At 38.9% G+C, this 26,634-nt stretch overlaps 1 long non-coding RNA gene across 3 annotated transcripts in view; it reads right to left on the reverse strand.

Annotated features, from left to right (window-relative positions):
• Nucleotides 1–26,634, reverse strand: part of LOC111922882 (uncharacterized) — an 85,068-nt gene that overhangs the window by 26,191 nt on the left and 32,243 nt on the right. For 2 of the 3 annotated variants that reach the window (XR_002860779.2, XR_015284155.1), the window contains exons 2-6: nucleotides 13,574–13,764; nucleotides 12,918–12,985; nucleotides 10,208–10,497; nucleotides 6,750–6,959; nucleotides 6,073–6,238 (exon numbers count right to left, since the gene is read on the reverse strand). This is a non-coding gene — a long non-coding RNA (uncharacterized LOC111922882). Of the gene's footprint in view, nucleotides 1–4,550; nucleotides 6,239–6,749; nucleotides 6,960–10,207; nucleotides 10,498–12,917; nucleotides 12,986–13,573; nucleotides 13,765–26,634 lie in introns of those variants that run through there. The other variant, XR_015284154.1, reaches the window with a different exon arrangement.

Consider the following 26,634-nt stretch of genomic DNA (forward strand, 5'->3'; position numbering starts at 1 on the left):
GGAGTCTCACACAGTTTGCTCAAAATTTCCCTGCAGTTTTGCATGTTACAGAGCACATAAGATAGGTCTGTGAGGAGAATCTACCCAGCAGATTTTGCATGTACTTTTGCTTTCCACCAGAAAGCCCCAATATTTGAAGCAGTTACAACACCTACAGGTCAGCTACTGATCTTGATTTAAGAGCATAACAAGTCCATCCAAACTCCTAAACTTTTTTTTTTTCCCCTCTCTCTTTTTCTTGATAATTCTTTTAAAGTTGGCTGAAGATGTAATCCTGTTATGTTGAGGCAGTTCCATTCTGACACAAGAACAAGAGGGTTTATCCCCTGCACTATAGAAGAAGGTTTACCAAGTGATTGAATAAATGGGAGATGGCAGGAAATGAAGCTCCTCTCGAGTCAATACACATGTACCAAGGAATGAGTGGCTGTTACTCACACAGGTATGAATAACACATTGCGATGCCTGTGCCATTCCACATTAGCCCAGGATGTTTCACATGCACTCTTGGCTATGGAAATACAAACAGATTGTGAGTCAGAGAAAAAGTTGAGTCAGAATGAATATGTGAAGTGAGTAGAATGGAATGATCAGAGCCATTAACTTTGCCTGTGAAAGGCAGTAAGGCAAGACCAGTCAAAGGACTGCAGCAAATGGAGCACCCAAAGGGCAGCTTGGTAAAATTGCCAATGTATGTTGACAGCTGAAATGACAGGTGTTTCTATTATCCACAGCAGTTACATCTGCATGTTACAGAAGCTGAGATGGCAGTTTATGTAAACCTTTTTGGTACTTTTTGTTGACATTATTTCCCACTGCCCTTGTTTTCATTACCTAAGATCTGTTTGTACTGTGAATAAATAAGGTAAAATATAAATACTTCCCCAAGGCAAGGCAGGAAGTCTATAGGAGTGCTCTCACAGACTGTGTATATGAAGGAGATACAGATACTTGGCTTCTTGATATGTGATTTGTTTCACGGAGCTTGAAAGAGCTGGAATATTGCAATTTAAAATGCAACAGGGAAAATGTGCCAAAGAAACTTTCCATAAGAAAATAGGAACAAAGAAAAACAGATTTCCTTATTAAGATATCCATGATTTTCTGTTTTTTATAATTCACAGATAACACAAACCTAGTGTATATAGAGTATTTTAGTGTTGCAGCTCTGATTTAATTAAGATTGTGTTCAGGGACAGAGAAATGTTTATAAGATGTCAGTTATATCATAATTCACTCAATGTCTTGGGTTTCAGTCAATAATTCTGTTAACAAGGCAGTTGTCTTCTCAAGATGAACTTGAAAATAATTTCTTGAAATCAAATTGACCAAAATAATTTACAGTTCCTGAGGTAAGATAAGCTGTATTGTGAACACATACTTCTGAGCTTAAATAAGCCAGTATGACAAGGAAAAGAAATTACTCTATCATTATCATATAGAATTCACTCTAGATTTTTTGTGTTAAAAAATATAAGTTTGGAAAACATTATAAAACTCAGATCAGTTCAGATGAATTGGTTAAAGAGGTTCTCTTGCTGAAAAGACACAACTTGTAATTTGGCAAGCTATTAGGCCAATTTACATCACTGAGAAAACAAGCAAGCTTTCAGGCACACAAATGCTTGTACAGGTCTGAAACAATAGAAGCATTTGGCAAAGGTAAACAAATATAGAACGAGTTTCTGAGTTTAAATTGACTGCTGAGTAGTAAAATATGATAGAAAAAAGTTGCAGGCAGCAAAGGTAGGAAGTGATAGTGAAGACAGATGGTGATTATCTCCTGTGGGTCAGAAAGCAAAATATAATCACAACCGGCTGAATATGTTTAGGTCATCCTGACAATTAATACTTTACAAGGGAAGGCATTAGCATTGATTTTTTTTTAAATATATCCATCATAAGGAAGAAAATGCCATTAAGTTTTAACACAAAGCCTGGGTTCAGACTGGTTAACTGATCCAGGAAAGATGATGAGTGAATTTTTTATTAATTTTTGAACCTGACCACTCAAAGTAAAATATTTTCATCTTACTAGTGAAATCATCCCCATCTCATATGTATGTGTTATTCCATCGTCATGAAAATATAGAATAAGGTCTTGCAGATGTGTGCATCTCTAAACAAAAGAACAGTCTTATTGATATCACTGGATGAATTATATGTTTAGCATGTGTTGTAGTATTGCAAATTTTGAAGACTATGTAAAAAAGAAGAGAATTTTTTTTACTCCAACAAACACAGAAGTTTGAGAGTCAATTTTAAATCAAAGCAGCACATTAGAAGCCATGATTATCATCAAAATTGTAATCAAAAATTTTTTGTTGATATCACAGGCCCACCCTACCTGAATTGACAATAATAGAAAAGCTTGTTGACAGCACCAAAAGAAACCCCATGGACTACATCAACAAGAATCATCTATCTGATCTTAAAACAGCAGCTCTTTGGAGTGATTTATGGAAGGTGAGAAAGGTGGTGTGTGGACAAATCTGAGCATCCTCCAGTCAAGACCAAGAAATTTCAGACTGGGAATCCTTCTGTGCTCTCTACCACAGGAAATCCAGCAGCCACTCCAAGCCAGGGAGTCTGGCAGAGGTCTGCTGCACGAGGGCTTTGGGTCCAGCTGCTCTGCACTGCTGAGTGTGTGCTGATCCACACAGTAATCAGACCCAAGTGGCTCCAATGAGAAGCTCTGCAACAGCTCCCCAATCAAGAACAACAACAATAATTAAAACATATTAAATTTATTAAAAATGCCAGCCCATTCTACAGTTTATGGTGTTTGCTACAGCATATGAAGCTCCATATGTTGCTTTTTGTACCATCAACTTTGAATTTGTTGTTTCTTCGTGCACCAAGTCTCTTTTCTTCCGTGTTTGGATTTGGTAGTATCAACCTCATCTGAGATTTCTCTGTCTGCTACCCCACATATGAACAGTGCTGTGCAATGTGAACCTTTGCCTAACACAGTCCAGGGCTCTAATTATCTTCTCTGAGATTCTTGTAGAGTACAATGACTATCACCAATAATCTTATTTGATCTGGGTACCTTTTCTTTAATGGTAACTTATAACATTTAAACACCGAAAACATCAATACCACCTGTTGTCAGAAACAATGCTACTGATGCCCCTCTTGGCCCATTTCTCCATTCAGATTGCTTTTTCTTTTCTGTTTTCTGATCCCAGGTATTCTTCAGAGTCTAAGCATCCAGAGTTTTGCTTCAACCATTTTTTTTTTTTCTTTTTCTAATGGCACAGCTGCCTGTGGTATTAGACCTCAGCTAATACCATATGACTTTTCTGAGAGTATCTTCAAGATAACTCATCCAAAACCTAAAAAAGATGCTTTCAGCTTTATCATAAGTCTGGGGGGTTTTTTCCTCTCTTGGTCTTAGAAAATCTAGTCATGAAATTGTATTTCCAGACATATGTGAGTTTTTGTCATATTCTAAAATCCAAGAGAGAAGAAGCCATTAAACAGGAAATTAAGCTTTTCTTTTTCATCAAAAAAAGAAAAATATCTGAGTGTCTTTTGTGTATTATTATCAAGCAAAATGCAAAGTCTAAAATGAAACTGAACTAAATAGTCTCGCAAAATTGCTTAGAAGTGGGATGTTCCTTTGTCATCATCATCTCTAGAGTCTTTTTGAGACTATCAGCTAATTCTGCATATGGTACATTGTAAATGAAGTATCACACAAATGCTTTTCTTCCTGTTGCAGAACTGAGTGATTAATGCCACTCTGTTGTGCTCTCACCCTTCACTTTAATGAGTCATGTAGTCTGGATAATGGGTGGACTCAAATCCTTTTTAGTTAGGGTAATTTGAATACTTGCTAATTTTTCAGGGCCACTACAATCAGGATGTTACATATTAAAGGAGGCGTGCAAGATCACAGCTTTTGGCACTCTCCCACCTTAAAAATAAATTCAGCAACTACGATAAGATGAAGTCATCTCCTGTTTTTCTGAGAAACTGGAGAAAACTTTGTTGTTATTTTTTTTAAGAAAAAAAAAACAAAAAACAAACTGGTCTCAAAATTACTCCATTAGGAGTTTTGGGACAGAGTAAACAACAGAAGAATTCTGCACACTCCTTCTCAGCCCAGGAGCCAAATGCTCTGGATCTGGGGGCAAGAAGGAGCATGCACTAGCAAGCAGACAACCATTACTGTGCCCTGAGTGCCAAAGCAGCTCCCCCAGTCCTTCCACACCCACAATGGAAGCTTTTACAGACAACAAGTCTCCCTTCCCCTGCACCTGCCTTAGCCCTGCATTTGTAAGGGCAAACTCCTCTCAGACTTGACTCACCCAGGTACTTGACTGTACTCAGGACTAAGAGTGAGAAGGCTGATAAAGACATTTGACATTTCACAGTTCTAGAATAAAAAAGAATGAAAAACAGCCAGAAAAGCTAATCAGCTACACTGGACTTTTTGCACTTCTGCAAATCCCATCAACTGCTAAACTGAGGTGGTAGCCTGGGCAAAGCAGGAAGCAGCTTCATTGAAATTCGGACCCAGGAAACATGAACATCATGCATTGTTTTCTTTTGTAATCTCTGTACTTTATTAATACCTGACACCTTCCAAGCACACACTCTCCAAATATAGATCTAACCACTAACAACAAACAGAATATACCTTTTCCTGTATAAGCCCTCCATCTGCTTCATGTCAGTAGTGAAAGTGGGACCAAACAAAGCCTTACTGTGACTTTGCTTGCCATGATTGCCAAGGTCGGTACTTATCAAATGCAGATGTCTCTATCCACACAACCTAAAATGGTGTGTGAATAGAGATAAAAAACACAGTTTAATTTACTCTGATTAATGTGAATCACACAGAGTATCCACTGCTTCTCAAAGGTCTTTGTAAGTTGCACTAGACTGAAAGGCAGATATTTAGTCTTTGAATCTCACTCAAACTTTCTGCCTACCTCTGGATTTCCACACAGATCCTTGTCCAAAAATGAAGCTGTTTAGTCAGCCAGATCAGTGACAGTCAGTCATAGCATAGCCATCAACAGGCAAACTTAACAAGTTACCCAAATAAACTTCAAGCAGAGCTCTGGTAGAAATTTGTTGCCCTTTTTTTGGTACAAATATTTGAGAGGATCAGATGTAAGAGGTCTTATTTGCAAGGAACTTTTTATAGAGTGAAACACTATTTTATTTCTTACAGAACTTTTCCATTGAGAAAGAGACAAGTTTTCTTTTTCATATGTACTGAAATGTTAGTTTATACCACTGTGGAATGTGTTTCTGAGACCCACGGCTATTAATTGTTCATTGAAAGAAATGTAGAACTATTGTTTGTAAAGACACTGCACAGACTTCAAAAATTACCATTCTCTTGTTTTCTGTTTCATATTCCAGTTTAGAAAGAGGATTGGGCCGTGGACTGACTATGTGTTTTGAATAATTCTCAGAAGAGGCATTTTCCAGTACACAGATGAGGAGATTTTAGCAAACATTCAATCTAGCTGCAAAGCTGGTCAGCACAGATACACACTGAACAAATGAAACATCAGCTTGCTGCTTCAATTTAGTACATGGATTTTGAGAGCCAAGCAATCAAAAACCTGAAAATATGCCTAGAAAAACTTAAAAAGAGTCCATAGAAGTCCACAGGCTGCATGGGCTCCATATTAGAAAGTCCCTACCATGGATTCCTTTCATCCTGAATTCTGATTTTCTTCTAAAATGTGAAACTGCTAAATCTTACCAGGAGACGGACATGGGTGGTTTTAATGAATGCTATCACATATATACACAAAAAATGAAAGGGTATTTCTACATGCTGTAATAAGGCATAAGAGATAGATTTAGCTCAAATTAACATAAACAGAGATAGCTCTGGTGGTGTAGATTGCCCCTGTGTTGTGCCTGAGCTAATCAACCTTGTGGAAAGTAGATGTCTTTTCACATGGAGACTATGTTTTGGCACGAGCTGGTATTTCTGTGTAACACTGGGCTGCATTACTTGGATATAGCTGCCCACTTCAGTGTGATCCAGGTTTCTCACCCTGACTCTCAACCATGCAGTGAGGACATGTCATGACCCACCTGTTCCTCCCCTGCCAGAAGCAGAGACATGCACTGAGCAGAGACCACTCAAGCCACCATGGTATCACTGGGATCCAGGTTCTCTGCCATTTTTTTGCTTTAACTCTTGCTTCTGCTGCAGGGATCTTCAGGTTATTAAGTACCATGCTGGATCTGGGGCCAGAACCTGCAGAAAGAACTGTCCCATCAGAAAAATACAGATTTCAAGGATAAGGTACCTCACCTTTTGCCATACACACACATAAATTAGTCACAGTGCCTCTGAAGCTGATGTACACAGCTTTGCATTTTCTAATAACTTCTTAAGGTTTTTATAATTGGAAACAGAAATCCCAATTCTTAAAATAATTATCTTGCAAAGCTTCTGAAGAAGTGCTTCATAATACTACCAAAATCCCCTTCTTTGCTTTTGGATCGTGATTTTGCCTACCTGTCCAAGTCTAGACATTTCTGCCTCCTTGAGATAGTGGGGAAATGGCTACATCTGACACACTTAGAACAAACTCAACCTTGCAATTTACTGTCTTCAGAATTAATGGGAAAGCAGCAATATAAATTTTAACAGATCACATTCACCAGACTCTTAGCAGTCCAGATTGTGCTTATACAATTCCCTCTGTCTTCAACCATTTCAGAGGAGTGTTTGGTCTTCCCCTTCTCTAATTCTTGAGATTTACCTGCATGGGAAGAGGGGACCAGATAAAGCACAGGACATATATTTCTTTCCTTTAGTCTGCACAGAAGTCCACAGGAGGGTCATGAAGATGATCAGAGGGCTGGAGCACGTCTCCCATGAGGACAGGCTGAGAGAGCTGGGCCTGTTCAGCCTGGAGAAGGGAAGGCTTCAGGATGACCTCGTTGGGGCCTTTCAGTGTATAAAAGTGGACCTTAAGAGAGCGGGAAAGGGACGTTTTACAAAGGCCTAGAGTGACAGGAGAAGGAGCAATCATTTTAAACTCAAAGAAGGTAGGTTTAGATAAGATATTAGAAAGACAGTCTTTACTATGAGGATGGTGAGACACTTGCACAGTTGCCCAGAGAAGAGTGGATGTCCCTTTGCTGGAAGTGTTCAAGGCCAGGGTAAATGGGGCCCAGAGCAGTCTGGTCCAGTGGAAGATGAAGAGCTGGATTTGAAGATCTGTCAAGCCATTTCCAACCCAAATGGGTTGGATGACCCAAATGTGGTGTTATGACTATGATTTCACAAGTGACATCACAGTCTCCTAAGATATGTTTTTCAGTTGAACATAGGAATAAACAAAAAGTAAGCAAACAAGAAATTACTCTTTTTCCATCTATCATGACAGAAACAATCCTGAGCTGATAAAAAGGGAATTTCTGTCATGGAAGAGATAATCTTTTTTCTTTTAAACTAAATGCAGCTCTAAAGCCAGTTTTCACACATGCTTCCCACCTTCAAAAAATTACTTTGTGTAACTCCGAATTTTCTGCTCAATAAATAATAATTTTCAACCTTTTTTTTTGTAGAAAAATAAATGAAATTATATTTATTTAGAATTTATTAGTAGAATATAGTAGAATTTATTAGAATTTTAGTAATTATATTTATTAGAAGTGAACATTTTTTCACTCTGAAATCTTTTTTTTTTAAGAACTCCAAAAAGCAATCCACCAAAATCTGTATCCATTTAAGAAATACATTTTATTAGTGCACTCTTCCTTCTAAAGACAGCTGCTCAACAAATGTTTTTTAACAGTTCTCATGAAATCTAGATGGGGAGTTCTGAGGAAATAAGTATTGTCTTTACAACCAGGACAGTTTAATTGTTAGAAAGCTTTAACCATAACATGTATGTCCTCTCCACCAAGAGACAGAAATTGAGGTATCCTACCCTCGCTGTTTCATATGCTCACTAAAGCAACACAAAAGGGGCAAAATTTTATTAGGGGTGGCAGATCTTCCGCAATCTGATAAAGCTTATGCACAGAGCTCCCCTTTCATTCTATCCCAAATATACTGAGAAACTATACCCTAATCCTTAAAAATATATAAATATATAGCTATTAAGAACATTAGAAGCTACTTGCAAGGGAAAATCTGCTTCTTTACCACTCATCTTCCACTTTTGTGTTAATATAGGAGAATAAGGGTAGTTTTTAAGTAAAGTTCACTGAGATGTTACAGGGATAAATATTAAAAAAAAAATTTAAATAATATTTATTTTGCAGCTTCTGTTCCTGATCTCTTAGTCCTGGTACTGCACTCTGAGATCAAAATGAAATGTAAGTAGAATGATTTGCCAGAGTCTTTTCCACATCAATAAAAGATGTCTTTCTCTCTCTTTTATTTCCCAGCCATTACCATTTCAGCAGAGTGCCTTTATGAGGTAATCAAAAGAAAATATCCCGGAAATTTCTCATATAACTTCACTTTCTTTCCCCCCCATCTCAAACATGGACCAGATGCACACAGTTTTTACTCAATGTGAGAAAGCCTAACTGATCCTAAATGGTGGTAGAGGTTAACAAATTACAAGAGCATTCCATGCCCACAGAAGAGCTAATGCTGCAAGGAAAGCACAGGGAATCAACACTAGTTTGTAATCAGTTACATTTCAAAGAAATATTTTTTCCAAGTGTCTTTGTGCATGTGGGTTTACTATAGTCTTTGAAGTTTAAATCATTTTAAAGATATGGCTAGGGGAAAATTAGATAAGAAGGTGGCTTTGCAATTAAATTAATATTTTGGAAAGCTCATACAGTTACAAGATCCAAATACTTATCCTGATAAAATGCTGCCAACACTTTAAGGAGGTGTACTGACTTATTTTTTGCCTACAAATTTTTTTGCTGACAGATTTGGTAGGTGCATGATTCAGCACTTAGCACTTGTAACATGATTCATACAGGTTTCCAAGCAGTTGTCCCAGATGAGGGCTGCAGCAAAGATTCAACTCTGTAAATCCACTTCCACAGCACTTGGCCACACTCACAAGTACAGCTTGGAGAGACTTGCTGAGCCGAAACTTGGTGCTGTTTCCCAGCTCAGCCTACTGCAGCAGTGGCCAAAAACATCTGCTTGAGGTGGTGCCAGACCCACTGAGTCCCACACATGATCACAAGAATCATTCCTATCCTCCCCCTCACACCCACCAGCAGGGCCTCCAAGCAGCTGTGCCTGGTGCCTGGCATCCCTGAGCAGGGGGAGCTGCACCGCAGCCGGGCTGGCTCAGGGGACAGGCACTGCTCAGGGACAGATGCTCTGGCAGCAGGGGATTCACAGCCTCTCCCACAGCCCAGACATCCCCATGCCATCCTCAGCACATTGTCTGGCACTCTTATCACACACCTTCATCACCTGATCAAATGCCTGCTCCTATCGCCCAGCGCCACGCAGGATTCCTGCACAGGGCTTTGCTAACTCAACAGGTCTGTCATGATGGACTGTCAGATCCTGTCTCTGAGTCTCCTTTTAGATTATGTGGGTTTTGGTTGTCAATCACTCTTACTGACAAAGAAATCAAATCTCTCCACAGAACCAAGTGGTTTTGTAAAATATGTTCTGAATCATATCAACCAGATGCCTTTATAAAGCTGCACTTGTGACCAAGACTTGACAAAAGAAAGGGAATTGCAAATTAATGTATATTTTAATCTTTAAACCCCCTGAAAAGTCAGCTAGCTGTACGGAGCAACAGTAGGCAGGTGAAAAAAGGGTGTTACTTGAGCATGTGCATGTAAACCTACATTACAGTGAAAAACTTGAGCAAAAGTAGTCTCATTTTTTAAGAAAAACAAAACAAAAAAACCCCAACATATTCGTGTTTGCAAGAGTCAAAACTTTGTTCAAACTGCTTTCACACAGCCTTTGGGAGCTGAGCCCCATATAAGCAGCAAGTGTTTGAGGTGATTCACTGTGATTCACTCACACAACTATCTAGGAGAAGTTAGATACCTGTGGCATTTTGGAAACCTTAATGTGTGATAGATTGCATTTTCAGATGCCTGAATATTTTTAGATGTCTACCCTGATTTACTTGTCATATGCACAGAGCTAAGGTGAGGCATTATCCCATTTTCTGTATCTGGAAGTGGAGGTACACAGAAGTTGAACCCTTTACCCAAGGAAGCACAAAGAAAGAGTCCCCCTGGGATAGAGCAAAGAACCACTTACTCCAGGAGACTGTCCTGAATGGTGTCAGCAATGGAGGCTCAGGACAATGCTGTAAGTAGTGGGCCTTGAGCTGTGTTTCCGTTCTTTTTCTTTCACAGCTCCCACTGACTGTTAGTGTAGGGACTTTTTGAGACAGGGTTGCCTCCAGCAGACTGTGTTCAACACCCATCAACAGAAAGCTACTGGCCAGCCATGGATCAAATCCAAATTTAGCCTTCTGCCTCATGGGTTGTGTCCTTGAGAAGGTTGTCAGAAGCCTGCAATCAAGTTCACCTTAAAACTGAAATCTCCTGAAAAAGAAAGCATAAAATTACTGTCTCCTGAGAATCTGGACACACAACTCAGCCTGGATTCAGGCACACAAGGTTTTCATGTGGGATCTCTCACAGAATTTAAATTTTCCATCTGGAACCTGGCTCCACCAAGGTGAACAGAAGTGCTACAAAACCCCAAAGAGCCAGCTGTGCATTTCAGTTTGATATCTGTGAGACTGAGCAGCGTGAGTCACTTATCGCAATTGTTACATTCAACACGTCCCACAAGAGGAACTGCTGAGAGCTTTCAAGAGCACTTCAAGGTTTGCTTTGCTGCAGTGCCTGTTGCAAAGGACTGCATTTTCCATTGTAATGTACTGCTTTAGAACAAGCCCCAAATTCGAGGAAAAAATGACTTACGCTATTGTGGTATTATAATTTTAATAAATATTTTCCTTGTTTCCCTAGTACTCCATGCAAGCAAAGCAAGGAAGGAGTTGCTGCAAGCAACATCAACTAACAACAGCAACTGAGAGAATCAGCGGATTCACCTGCCAGGCATCACTCACTCATCAGCTTGGCTTTCATTTACCTTAAACAGCCACGAATGATTAGCAGCACTTTACATGCCCACTATAAGGAAAATGCACACTTCTGAGAATTACCTGTATTGTATTTTCTAGGGAAAAATTCTGTACTGTATTTGTGGCAGAGGGAGGGGTAGGTTTTACAACTCCTTCTAAGTTTTCAATGCTTTCACTTAAAGAAAAGCACAAGGTGAAAAACAGGACAAGTGGGAATGACACTGCAGCAGCACAGATCCTTGGAACCTGGGTAATGTGACATAAGTAAGTCAATCCTGCCAAGTGCTAAGAGTCTCCATTCTTGCTGGAGTTAATGGATACCCAAATTCCTGATGGAGAAGAAATATTTCTAAACTAAAAACTCTTTTACTCAGCTCTTCCTTTCTGCTGAAGCAAAAAATCACTCGAGTTCAAAATCAGTGAAAAGCTGATCCAACAGCTTATGCAAGTGAGTTTCTTGCCAAAGGAAAGAGTGCTGGAACAAATGAATAACTTAAAGAAAAATGGGGATATGGTGGCAACATCTAAAATATTTTAATTATGTGTTTGATCCCATTAAAACTAACATATTTCTTACTGGAGTATGGGATTGAAACAAGTATTTATATTTCAAAACAAAAAGCAAAAGCTAAATGTCATTTTGGCAATTATTAAGCAGTTAAATTTATTTTAAAAGATGAAATTAAATTTAAAGGTTATATTTGTACAGTACAATGCAGTATCATGTAAAAATGCCCTTATACTGAATGATGGAGAAGGGTATTGCCAAGAGAGCAAGCATTATTTAATGCAAATAAAACCTGCTGCTGCTTAGGAAGGATAGTGGACCAAGGCAGTCATGCTGTGAGGGCCAGGTCCCTTCTAGAATCATAATTAGCTTGCAGACAACTGGTGCCAAAATTTCTGGATGGCAATGCCCTTTGTAATCCTGAAGGAGGCTACATTCACTTAGACACTACACCTAATTCTCATTCTGGTTTGCAGTGGTGTTCAAGCAGTCTTTCCAGACATTGTGCTTGGTTTTCCCTCTGCCATTATATTCCTTCATATACAGAATTCAATACTGAAGGGGGAACAAGTTCGTAAAATGCAACTGATGCTTGCTTAAGCTAAAAGAATTTGAGGTACTTCAGAAAAAAGCAAATAGAAAAAGGGTCATATTTTTTTCTTGTGATAATCTGCACTGCTCCAAAAAATCCATGTCTGCGGTCCCTATGGTAGTACTGGCCAGTAAACTCCATTTAAAGCCAAAACTCTGTTTTGTCTGTGCAGACCTTCACTTAACAGATGTCCTTTCACCTCCATCTTCAGTATTATTTTTCAGGGGCTGATAGCACAAACCTGAAAATAGAGAGTAAGTGAACTCTTACATAAAAACATTAACATCTTGGGCAACAAGATTTATTTTGAATGAATTTTATCATTTGAATAATAACTTTGCAGCCCTCCTTGGTAATGAAGCAACCTGGCCAGGGTTTCCATCCCCTGGGGGTCTGAGTAGGATGTCACGTGTGAGTCACACTGTGCTGGGTTCTGCTAGAAATGTTTGGGAGTGAAAGAAGAGTTTTACAGAGAAGTGTTGAAATGAAGATGCTTTATACAAGGGAAGATACAAGAGGTGGGAACATGTGGATGAGCTAAGGGAGAAAAATTAAAAGGTAAAATTGACATGCAAGTGCATACTTTTTAATTCAATTTTAGTAATATTTCTGTGGAAGACAGCCATCATTTTTTAATATACTCCATAGATTGTCCTTGCAAACAGATTTGCCCTTTCTGGCTCTTTCTCCAGTTAGGTGTTGCCTCAGTTATCTTCCTCCTGAGAGCCTGATTTGAACTAACAAGCAAAAATACTCTTTTCTATAATCTCACCTGTCTCTATTGTGCCTCCACTTGCCTCATCCCTGCAAAGTGAAGTCCCAACATACCCTGGTTAGAGGCTGGAGAAGAAGCAAAGATCATGGTATAACTTGAGGCTGATTCTCGCAGTGAGACCAACATATTTCCCCTCCTTCCACCCCTAAGGTCTTCTGAAAGTCACCATGCAAATACAGAAAACCACACCAACAACCTCCCTGTGCATGCTAGCCTCCAACTTCAAGATATTTGGAAAACAGAGAAAAGCAATTTAGATAGCTGTATTTCCCACAATAACGAAAAATATAATTTAACTAGAAGTACAGGACTTACCTCCTTTACTCTGCCCACATTGTTCTCTCAAAGCATTATCTCGTATTACCTTTTGGAAGTGCTGTGGAAATACTGCTCAGGTACACCCTCAGCATCTTCCTTTTCTCACTTTTCACAGTTAATCTCATTTATAACTGGAAAAACTGGTTTCCTCTTTGGAGATGGCAGCTAATGTAATTGTTGCAAAAAATAAAAAAAACACTGGAAAGAATGGAACTAAGTCCCAACAACACTGAAAGTCACAGACATGACAAAAAGAAAGGCAGGTCATGTTTTAGAAGTAGAGTAAAAAAAACAACAGGGTTTTCATTAATTGTGGAAAACAGATACATACGTACCACATGAGGACAGCATATGATACTGATCAATCACTATCCTTCAGCTCTCATTTCCTTATGTGAACTTTCCTTCTGTTTGTAGCATTGTGCAGGCTTTACAGATTACTTGAACATTTTCTTCTTGCATCTTCCTATTCCCACAAGATCATTTCAGCAGAGGCATTTCCACTCTTAGCAAAAGCAGACTGTTCCTGTTTGTATCAGGCAAAGCATATGGAGAAAACAAATCATTAATTTATGACTTAGAAGATACATTTGTATGACAGGACTTTGAAACAGCCTACACTTCATTTAGTTTTTCATTGTATTTATGAACCGATAAAAAAATAAGATTAGAAACAGGAGATTCCTCACAGTGGCAGTATTATGTCCTCAATCCTCATACTGCAATTACAGATCCTCTTCTGCCAGGAGCAATTCTAGGTAAGGCTGTTCCCACTTCCTACTATTCCCAGCACCCTGACATTGGTGTGTAAGGAATCAGGGTTGTCTGGTAGGGAAGGAGGCGTAGAGATGGGATTTTGGGGGCAACACCACCTATACTCAGCTAAGCAGCAGTAGCAGAGCTGCATGTCTGGCCACAGCCTTGGCCAGCAGAAATCAGCCTAGTCCAGAGATACCATCTCTTCTTTGGTTCAGGATGGTGCCCCACAGCATTTGGATACACCTGCCATGTCCTGCATGTGAGTGTTTCACTCTCTTGCTGGCACGGGCCTGCAAATGACCATTTGGAATGAGTGCCAAGTTCCCTGGGCTAGTGGACAGATCCAGTTGCCTGTGGCAGCTCCACAAGGGTAGGGCTGCTCTCTTGTGAACAGCCTGGGAACTCTGTCTTACACTTGCAAGGTTTCCCAGTGACCAGAGGAGGAGAGGGATGGTCAGAAATACTGCTCAACATGCTTAAACAAGGGAGAGACTCTCCATATCTGCAGCTGAATTATTCCCAGAGCAAAAGAAAGTATGTGCTTTCTCACTGCTCCCTTAACTCCTCTAATAGTTTCACAAAGGAAATGATCTCTGCATCTCTGGGTGCTTTGGATAGCCTTTTGGGCTTTTTTATGGACCTCTGTGCATCACAGCTATCAGTCAACACTGACAGACACACAATGTTATGAAAGCATGTATTCTTTGGAAGTCGGATCTGATTATTGGTTTTGTTTATAAAACTGCTCTAATTGTGGCAAATGTGACAGGCTCTAAGAGGGCAAATTAGGTTTTTTTAAGTTGGATGAAGCAGTTGCTGTTTTTAGTTAATTGCCAACTCTATTTTTCAGAACCAAACAGAAAAAAAATATATTCTATTTCCCATAATGAGCCAATTCTAATTAGGGTAATTGCCACGGGATAATTGTAGACTACCTATGGTTAATTAGGGTTGCACTGTGTGTTTACAACACTCCAGAAGCATACATATTTAATGATAACCACAGCTTCATACATCGTTACCACTTAATTTAATATATTGCATCATTATTGTTGGGAGGGTTGGAGAGAAAAGAGGCAAAACCTTGAAACATGATCAGAAAAGCTGCAATGGGCTCTTTCTCCAGTAGTAAATCACCTTGATAATGGCATTATGCTGAAAAATTTCCATTTCTAAGCCAACTGGTGTTCACTCATCATGAGAAACAAGTGCACCATCACCAGCTCTTGAGCTCTGAGCTTAATGGCAAGCAGAAAAGCATTTGAGATGAGAGATGGTGGTGAACTCAGTCCCGCCCATTCAGCTCTGTCTTTCTGGGGCACCATGCTGCTGGGACAGTGGGCATTCACTCTGCATTTTCACTCTGCTGAAAACCACTTCATGAAGCACAAGTATTCTTTTCAGGATTAGAAAGAGAAGCAAATATATGAAAATTTTACTTGGTATGAAATGCTGTCTGGTCTCCTTGTAAATGTGGGTATCCTTTATTTAGTCATTATTTCATTGAAAATGTGACATCATGAGCAAGAAGAAAAAGTGAAAGCAAGCATTTGACTTCAGGACATGGAGAAATGCACAGGAAATTCCATCCGGAATTAGAACTAGGATCAGGATTATAAAACTCACAGAAACCCCTCAGTTTGATAACTGGCCCCTTAAATTTGTCATACATGCAGAAATTAACATTTAATAGAGCAAAGGAAATTCCCCAAACCATGTCCACGTGTGGGATGTGAGCAAGCACAGTTTGCCAGTTGTGTAGAGTAACTCTTAATCTGTTAAAGTCTTTACTTAAGCATACAGAAGTTCAGAATCCCCATCACAAATAACAGGGAAAAAATTAAAAATTCAGTTCCTTCCTCTTCCTTATGAAGGAAAATACTGATATCTAATATGATTTTGGTGTAAGCACCCATTGTAGTTTCCAGTCTTATCAGCACTTCATGATAATATAGTCTTATTCATCTGTAAAGAAAAAGTTTAGTCAAATTTTTAGTTTATAACCTTTCTCAAAAAACAGCCCTAACAGAGCAGCTGAGTTAATGACTCCTGTTGCCAGTTTCCTTCAAGATAACCTCCAATTCAAGTGACAAATGTGACAACTGGTGATTCTTTTTCTCCCTTTGAATTCTATTTTCTGAATAATACTACAACTGATACAGAAGCGTCTTTCTCAAACACCTCTGTCGTTCTTCAAAATGGAAAACTAGGTTTGCAGCACAACCACTGAAAGCTTCCTTCTATGAATGCCATGCCAATGTTAATGGAAAATTCTGCTGCCAATCATCTTCCATTGATTTTCAGCCAGGACAATAAATCAGACACATATTTTTATTAAATCCCCAAGTATAACTCAGCAGTTACATGAAACTACAGGGGTTATAGACATCCATGGGAATGATACTGTTTTATTCACACTCTGCATCTAACCACTGGACTATACAAACTTCATCTGCCCCATTTTCTGCAGAAGCAGGGAAAGGGTGGTAGTGCTGTCAACAATTTGTATATCCTCTGGAGCTGGCTGCAGTAATTTTGTTGACCCACAAGTATGTCAATAGTTCCTGGTTTCCTGTTCAGACATAGCCTCTGGGCCTCTCCCAAATGAGAATCACTGATGGTGAAAGAAGTCCATTTGCATTCTCTGGTTTGTTACCACCCTCTTATCCCTCATGAAGAATTATTTCAGATTTATTTCACAATCCCTAAATATAGTATAATCATATTTACAGTTTTGGTGATTATCAAGAAATCTCCAAACCCACAGAATATTTAAAGTCATACTGCAAGAAGGCTGAAGCAGCCTTATTGCCACCTTTGTGGTGTCAAATTCATCTTTGAAACACCGAATTATGACAATTTATATACAAACTTTTTGTTATATTCTGGTTACTGATGCTAATGAAGTGATTTTGGGGTTTTGGTCATTTTCAAAAACCCTCCCATATAAATATTTTAGATGCTCTTTAGCCAGCTGTCAAAAACTATGATCCTCCTTTGGCACCTTTATCAACTGAGTTAGGACTGTCTTTGTAAGAATTTAACAGACACTAAAGATTCAAATTGTGGGGCAGCATTAAAAACCCTTATATTATGGACTGTACTGTATTTTTAAACTACTGTATGTATTCAGTATTCATGGAATCCCAGAATATGCTGAGTTGGAAGTGCCCCATAAGGATCATCAAGTCCAACACATAGCCCTGCATGGGACCATCCCCAAGAGTCACACCATGTTCCTGACAGAGCTGTACAAATACTTCTTGAACCATTCAATGTGACAAAACTATTCAAACCACAACAGAGTATTCACAGTGCAAGTAGCAGTATTCTTCTGCTTTGAATTTAATTTAAGAAATAAACACAGCTAATGTTGTTGCCAGATTTCTGTAGCTCTTGCTCCATAGATCATGCAGGTAATTACAATCTCATCTTCTTCCAGGACCTGACAGAAGCCCAGCTGAGACACTGGCATTCTTGGGTACTTGAGAAGAAGTAAGGGCAAAGAAACAGTTACTTAAGAAGCTTTGCCAAAGCTGGACAGAAGAGGAGTTTAACAGCACATAAAGGGCTGTCCTTTGTGGAAAAAACACACTGCAGAAGTGTGCACAGGAAGGCAGGGGTTTGGCAGAGGGGAGCATGGCAGAAGCACTTCACGAACTGACTGGCAAGGGAGACAGAGCCCTGGAAAGCAGAACCCTGCAATGCCCCCTCTCGTCCCCTGAACATCACCAAAACCTGATGCATTACAAGGAACATCCTGGTCTTCAGTGAAGTCCAGCAGCTCAGGAAGAACCCTGTCCACTTCTTTTATGTTTCTTTTTAGGTTCATGCCATGCACAAAATATGGATCTAAATTTCACATTCTAAAGGCATTTTATTATGTCATGCAGACTGAGTGAACTCTGTTTTATTTTCAGCACCAAAGACAATGAACAATTTAACATTAAACATTAAGCATTAAACATAGCTCCATCTTCAATAAAATTCAGCAAAGTTACCTGACAGTCATGTTTTTAATTTCCACTCCTCCACATTAAAACTTCAATAATAATTGTTTTCCCAAAGTAAAGTCTTACTCAAGTATGAAAATGATAAGTGATTAATTTTAAAGCTAAAACTAACAATTCTTACAAGAAAGCCGGAAGCTCATAAAGATATAATGCACCTGGTCTAATCACAGTTCCCTTTCTTAAACTCATCCTGCATTCTAGTAGCTTAAATCACCTCTAAAGGAGAAAAATAATCAATCCATACACATCTCTGGAGCAAAGTAGAATTATTTTTAGATTGCACTTTGTGGCCAAAGCTATAATGTATTGTTCTGCTCCAAGGAAGCACTCCATAAATGTGGCACCACACAGGTCTGCTTCAGCAAATTTACCAGGTGTTCATTTCTGAAAGAGCTGGCATAATCACAAGGAATTAAACTGTTGAAGAGTATATTCCCTTTAAAAATTACGTCTATATCAAAGGCAAAGGTCATTAAGCAATTGCGAAGTTGGTTGAAATCTCAGGAGGATAACTATTGTACACAGCCAGTCCTCTTAAAAAATCAGGAGGATAATGGAGTAAATGTGATATGGATACACTTTTAAATTACTTTAAAGAATACAGAAAAATAAGTTCATGAAGGAAATCCTTATGCGCAATAAATAAATGCTACGTAAGATGTTTGTAAAACAGTCAGCTGACTAAAAAGTTGGTTCATAAGCCTTGGGAAATTACTCTGTAAAATGGGTTCACAAGTGAACACTTATTTGGGAAATACAAAAAGCAAGGGAGGTAAGGAGAGAAAAAAAATGAGCCTGATCCTGCTTTATTTCATCTCAGTGCTCAGAGCAATACTAGAATATAAATGCAGGGGGCAATATGGCTTTAAGGTAGCTTCTCTTTCTATTTAAAGTTGACTTTGAAAAGAACAGAAAATTGCATACCCTAAGAAAATAGAAATGCAGCAAAATTCCAGCCCCGTGATCTGTGCTCTCCTGGCCCATGAAACCCAAGCACGCTGTTGTACCAACCCATCAGCTCTCTCCATCATTCACTAATGATTCACTCATTCCCAAAAACCGATCTGCTCAGCCTGCAGTTCCTTTGGATGTGTCCAGGAGCAGCTAGTTCTTCATGAGAAGTTTCTGTTTTATATCTGACTCTTTCGACCACTATTTTCAGCCACTCTGACAACCATTAAACCTCTTCCAATCTTTTTCTTAAGGGAAGCCAAGTCTATAAAAACAGTGGGAGCACAGTACAGAGCATAACAGGGCAAGGCAATTACAGATAAATTGAAACTATGGCCTGTAGTAGACTCTATGTACAAGCTGTGCTGACCCATTTTAATGAAAATGGGAGATAGTTGGAGAATTACATAATCTCTGTATTTCCTACTGCCTGCATGGTTTAACTTGCCAAGCACTTGTAGCTGTTGAGTTACTGTTTTCAAAAGAAAGGGTGTGGGTGAGTTTATATTCCTTCATGCCTGGTGAAACATTCTCTTTACTCTCCCCTTCAAGTCATAATGCACTTTGGCTAAATCATCAGATGGACTTTAATAATTTTTGTCTTCCAAGGATCCTCCTATTTCAGTGTCTTTCTAAGCTTTGCAAATGCTCTGTTGCACTTCAGAGCAGATGCCAGCATGGACCTCCATAAGCATCACTTCATTATTTCTCAATTACGCAAACCATACTTCTAAAATGTCTTGGTTAGTTTTATTATATCCATGAATTTTTAAAGGGTTTTTAATTACATCCCCTGCTGTCTTAAGCACCCAGCCTTTGAACAGGAAACAAATTTCTAAAATTAATTTCACAACAGGCTACAACAGCAGTTATATTTCTCAAAAGCCCAAAAACAATGGGAAGTTTCGGTATATACAGTAGGAGAGCTTCAAAAGAGAATCGCTAAACATCAACATTTTAATCTGTGACCATGCTAGGCATTGCAATCATTTTTTTACTTTAAGAAAAGAAACACTTAAAATAGCTTTTTTTTTTTTAATCAGTTTAGTTTCCTGATATTTTGATGGCTGATTTATAGAGTCCAAATACAGAAGAAAAATTTGGCATGTGAACACTACTGTAACTCAAATCAAGAAGTGTACTCATATAGCCTGAGGACTAGTCAGTGGAGACAAAAGGGTTTTCTAAGGCAAAGTCTCAGAAGATGAAATTTTCAGGAAGAGTGATCACAGTGTAGACCTGCAGCAGAGCCACAGTAAACTTTAGAATGAACAATCTCACCTACACCTTATTAAAAGAGAAAACAAAATATGTTTTGTTTATATAATCTTCTATTTATTCGTTATTATTTATTATTATTTATTGTTATTATTTGTTAAATAATCTTCTATTATTGAGATAATTCTCAGTGCAGCAGTAAATAATACACCTTAAAAGTAGAAGTGAAATTATTTCAAATCTATTTTGCATATATGAGTTTTGTTATTTGCCAATGATATACTTTTCTTGGGTGAAAGATCCCCTTTTGTTAGTCATGGTAGAACTGGTAACTAAAAGTGCAGAGAGAAAACCTTAATGACCACAAGCCGGGTAACAAAGAGGGTGCATAATCCATTTGCACAGAGGAGGGTAGCCAGAGGAATGATCTGTACTTGGGCCATGCTGAAGATACCTGCTTTGGAAAAAGGTTGCATTAGTTTATTATAACTATTGGTCATATGGATTTGTTTATGAAGCCACTAAACTCTAAGTACAAAAGTGGGAAATGTTGTGCAGCTACAGATGCTGGACTGCGTCATGACAAATGTGTGAAATATTTTCACTCGGTAATGCAGCATGATGCAGTCAGGAACCAAAGCATCACACCCTGAGCTCTGCTCCAAGATGATGGTCATGCAAACCCGTCTGAAAAAAATGTGTCACTTGGCAATGAGCTGCAAAAATTGCATCATCAGAGGAGAATCCTCCCAGAATCCTTAAAGAATCATGGGCCTAGAATATGACAATTCAATCTTTTTACCACATATACCACATGGATTTCCATTTTCATATCATGTCAGCCTCATAGTCTTGTGGCATTTTCTTTATTTAAGAGATTTTGTGCTGATGTTCCTTTCATATGTCATCAAGGTCATCAATCATGAAACCTGTACTTTGAATATTTTCATTACTTGCTCTCAGTAATGCATACATGCATAGTGATTCAGGGAATCTACTTCTGTTCAGGTGAAATTACACCATTGTTAACTTTAAAACTGAAGTATCATGGAAAATTTGAGTGCAAATATTTTTGTGGTCTGTAAGTGGTAGTGTTTTTTTTGCGGAGTGGAAATATCCAATGATAAGGATTTAAGTGAAGTCAGCAAAATTAATTCTCTCCTTCCAGAAAAAAAGAGAATGTATTCCAGAACACAGGAAGTAAATCAGTACCCAAAGAAAAAAGCCAATGAAAAGGGAGGTCTGCAGAGCTGCACTGAAATCTTGTAGACTTCATTTGTATGTATTCTACAGCAGTGGGGAATACCTATACTAAAGAATTTATTTGTGTATTGAGAACCCTCTTATTGAATTTACAGCTTCTAATGTAATGCAACAATATTTTCTTTGTGACAGTGATTACTCTTACTCTGTGTGCACACGTATGTATCTGTCTATTTTTATAGCATATATTACCAACTCAATTCATATAATTTCAATAGTTTGTCCATAAAAAATAAAAATTAAAAAAAAAAATGTAAGAGGGAAATCCTGTTTCCATTAAAGCTAATGAACACCTTGCTGTTGTTTCCAGCATGGGTGAGATTTCCCCATAAAAGAGAACACTTACATAAACTCAGTTTGATTACATTGTAGTCACACAATAGAATCAGCATAGCTTTGAGGAGAAGAGAGATCTTCTCGCAGACATTTTTAAATTTGAACTCTATGTGATGCTATCAAGAAAGTTTTATGTATTTTCCAAGTATCTGGAATATTTTACAAATAAATCATTGAAGAAGCCAACTAAGATGTATTACACTCCTATTCATTTAATCTTTGATAATTCAGTGATGTAAAAATAGAGCTATATAGATACAGATATACAATAATAAAAATATTTCAATGCTATCAATTTGCTACAAATCTCCTGTTGGAGTGATGATTCTATTGCCAATATACCCAGGTGACTGATCAGCTAAGAGCTGACAAATTTGGGTTTCATCAAATGGGGGCATAAAAGGCAAATCATAGGATTAGGTTTGAACTGTTTTTCTAGTGTCCTATATATCTCAGTATTTGTCAGGTGTATATATGTGCTGCTGAGGACAGTCACATTTATCTTCCGCGGGGTTTTTTTCTGTACTCCTGCAATGACGAGTGCAGCTCTCTGCTCTGACATGAGATAAGTCAGTGTCAGTAGTGGGGGGCATGAGATTGGCAGAAAGCAGCCAGCTCAGCTACCTGAGCCAGGGTGGGGAGAGGGCAGAATGTGTGTCTGTAATGAGCTGAAGGGAATCAGTGTGGACTTCAATTATGCTGCTTCACCTTTTCTGTAGCTTCCACCTCCTCCCCTGCAAAGCAGCAAGCTAAACTAGGAGGCACAAATAAATTAGGTGCTCCTTAATCCTATCTATAGCTGTACAGAGAAATAGCTGTAGCAACTGCACAGCTTAGAGTGTCCTACTGAGCTCTGCCCTCAAAAACTAAAGTAACATCTGAAATGAAATCCCAGCACTAAAATGCAACTGTAATAGAAGTGTCTGGTGTGTGTTAGCAGAAGGGATGAAATGTCTGAGTGCAAAACCAGGAAGTAGTAAAACAGACAAATATACTCTGCATGTGGCTTTCCAGGTTGGCAGCAGCAAGTCTACAGGTCTCATCAAATTGTTATAAAAAATGGCATTAAATTTTAGGTACCTTGTTGCACAGGTTACCACTAATACGAAAACCAGACATATAGACAGGCTGGCAGTCAAAGAGAGGAAAAACAAACACTAAAAATAAACTTGTGGAGAGCATGGAGAGGAATGCTCCAGATAGGGAAAACAGATATGCTAAATGTACATAGAAATATGCTTAACATCCTAATATGACATGGAAAATAATGTTTAGATTTAATGTAAGGCTACGTTCTAACAGTCAATTCTGTCATTCTTATAAATCATTATCCAAAAATCATGCAAAATAAATTTGTTAAAATTTCTTAAATCAGATATCTTTTTGTAATCCTGAGAAAAGGTTTGTACAAGAGTTTCATTAACATGCAGGTAAAAGTGATGACCCAACAGGATCAATAATTTCTAATTCATCCAGCTGAACTGTATGTTACTGTAGTATAAAACATTTCACCTTTTCTAGAAGTCTGACATCATGTGATAAATACTAGTGGGGAAAAAATGTCAGATCAATTAGCCATCCATAGCTCCTTATTATCTGTGTGCTTTTTCAGCTTTTTATAACATGAAAGCCATAAAAATGACAAGAGCCATTTTACAGATATTTATGGGTAGATGGTCCCTCAAGAGAAGAAACCTCCCTGCCATTGGGATAATATGTCCTACATTTAGCAAAATCTACAGCTTACACTTCTAATATTCATACAAATGCTATGCACATAGATTGCATCAGCAACAGTAGGGATTTTTTTATAACTGTAATAAAGAAAGTGTATATATTTATATAACTTCTGTACAAAAGAGTGTGATTATATATACATATATATGTGTGTGTGTGTGTGTGTGTGTGTGTGTTTGCGGACACCTCTACACATTTTATTTAATTTTTTCCCAAGAAAGGAACCATTAACAGTGTCTGAGACAGAATTCAGCCATCAGACTATTTCTGTGCTTTCTGTAAAATTTATTTCTCAATGGTTATATAAATAAAGTATTCTGTAATCTGGCCGAGTCATTATTTAAACAATACTTCACTGTGGACAGTTGATTGTTCTCTTTACTGTTGTAAATTTCACTTATTAGGGATTGGGGGGCAGGGGAAGAGTTAGGGATCGGTAACCATGTGTTAATCCCAATCAAGCTTCGCTAATTTTGGATTCCTCAACTCACACTAAGTAGCTGATGCAAGCAAAATGTAAGTTGTTTCATGTGTATTCTGCAATTTGGGTCACTTTCATAAAAATTAATAGAAGACAAAAGCAAGGAAAATTAGCTGTTAAAATACAGAGGGAAAGTGGCTGAGTAGACAAGTCTCCTCCAGACAGATCTCAGTGCAATTCTCTGTCATTACTGACTCAATCTACAGCAAGAAAAGTAGGTTTTGAACAGGAAGAACAGTCTTTTTGCCATTTTTCTGCATTTACAGAATAAAAAAAACAACTCAAGCATCCAGCCAAACAGCTTTAGTTTGGTTCACTGTGTTTCCCAATTCAATCAAGAATTTATTTATGATTAGTATAACTTTTCAATTAGACTCTCCTATATACGTTCTTATTGTACACAAGGCACTGAGGAAAACAGCTGAAAAGCCAGGAGAAAAACTGACTGAATAAATATCCAAATTAATATTAATAAAATGTAAAATTATAGCAGCATCTGTCTCCTTGAACTGTCTCTCATTTTCTGTTGGAGGTGTACCTGAGCAGTCCCAAGGGTTTAAATAGGCAGAATTGGCTCCTCTTCCTTCCCTGACAGCTGATTAATTTGCAGTCATTGCACCCATTCATGTTTTTTTAAAACAAGCAGGTTGTGTTAAAAACCAGATGGGTATTTTATGCATTCAGTTTTGCTTTCACTACAGTGCAATTCACCATATTATTTTCCAGACTGGAAATGATGATTGCTTATGGTCAGGGAAAATGAGGAATTGGGGGAAAAGACAACTGAGAGGGTTCTTCATCAAGGTCTTCCAGTATCTGAAGTGGGGGTGTCTAGAGGATTGATCCAGGCTCTTCTCAGTGTTGCTGAGCAATAGGACAAGAGGCAGAAACCAATGCACAGGAAGTTCCACCTGAAGAACTTTCCTGTGCAGTGACCAAGCACTGGAAAAGATTGCCCAGAAAGGCTGTGGAGTCTCCCTCACTGGAGATATTCCTGAGCTGTCTGGACACAATCCTGCGCCATCTGCTCTGGGATGACCCTGCTTGAGCAGGGAGGTTGGGCCAGATGACCCCACTGCAATCCCTTCCAACCTGACCCATTCTGGGATTCTGCAGGAGGGCTTCAGAAGCACTGTGGGTTCAGCAACAAAAAGCAACAAGCAGTTTAAAGAGATAATAGACAGAAATGGCCATGAAATATCAGTCGCATGTTTGTCATTTCTCAGAGGAACCCTGATAAGGAAAATTGCTTAGGAAGCACTTTGAAAGCTTCCAGTGGCAACACAGACTGTTATTACTATTCTAATTCCCTTCCCTCCCGCAGGTTGGATGGGTTAGTCACTGGTGGTTAAAATGACTCATCAAATGGGCATGCACTCGTGCCTGATTGCAGGCACGGAGAAACCTGCTGAAGAGCCCTGAAGATCCCCGGTTTCCTCAAGGAAACTGAGGAAGAAACTAGTGTACTAGTGCTATTGTGCATGCAGCAGGCACCACAGACCCCTGGAGAAAAGCATAGGGGTTCAAAACCTGCTCCGCCAAAGTTTCATGTCTTTGTTTCAACAATTGCATGCCCTCAAGAGTTGAACCAAGACACCCAGAAGAGAGGAAACCCAGAGAAGAGCCTCTCCCGTGATAAGTTGTCAGGCACTTAGGCTAGGCTTAGCCACTCAGACACACACAGTCGTTTTTGGTGCAGCCACTGGACTCAGCCTAGAGAACCCTCAGAGGATGGCTCAGCCAGTCAGTAACAAATGAATATTAGAAATAGGCTCAAATAATCCTTCCTGTAGTTCTCCCAACCTTCACACTGTCGTTTTTCCTGTTTACAGGCACCCTGCACTTGTGTGCATGCACTGCCTTTCAACTGGCAGCTTGGTGTTGCTGCTGAAGATGAATAAATCACATGGACACAGCTCGAGGTGTGGTGAAAGGAAGAGAAAGTTTATTTTTCCTCCCAGGATTTATAGGTTTCTGACCATGGCCAGGGATTGGATGGTCAGGATAACACTTTCTCACTGCACTGGCCATGAGAGATGCCCATCACAAGACGTGTAACAGAAGGAATGTATACCTATCTCTATGTTTACAGTTACTGTCCTGGGAAAGTCTTAAAAAACTATGTCAATAAGCTCAGAAGCTGAGTTTTCATGGTGACAGCTTGGACACAATCTTTATTTCCCACTGGGAAAAGCAGGTTGGGATGTTCTAGCTAAAGGTCAGGTACAGCGAGTGACCCGATGGAATTAAGTGACTTGGAGATATTCTGGGAGACAAAAAGAGACCTCATGCTGAGAGGTAATTCAGGTCCAACATCTGTACCTAGACAGGCAAATAAAAGAAACTTTATTCGGCATTCACAAGTGCAACCCTTGGCAGCTGTTAGAGCTGGCCAATACCCTGTGTGGATGAATTAATGAAATATTCCCTGTTATTGCTAGTAATCCTGTCAGCAAGTGATTGTTCTTTAAATGCTGCAATAACATTCATGCATGAGGAGCACAACACTGAGTGGAGGTTTCACTCCTGCCCAAATTCATCCTTGCTCTGTCTTCCCTGATAAAAGAGGAGATACAGCAGGCATTAATCTCGCCTGGTATGTCCAGGAGCTTTGGACATTAATGCAATTGCTGTCTTT

The sequence above is a fragment of the Cyanistes caeruleus genome, chromosome 3 (assembly GCF_971803275.1).
Source record: "Cyanistes caeruleus chromosome 3, bCyaCae1.hap1.1, whole genome shotgun sequence".
In the NCBI taxonomy this organism is placed as follows: domain Eukaryota; kingdom Metazoa; phylum Chordata; class Aves; order Passeriformes; family Paridae; genus Cyanistes; species Cyanistes caeruleus.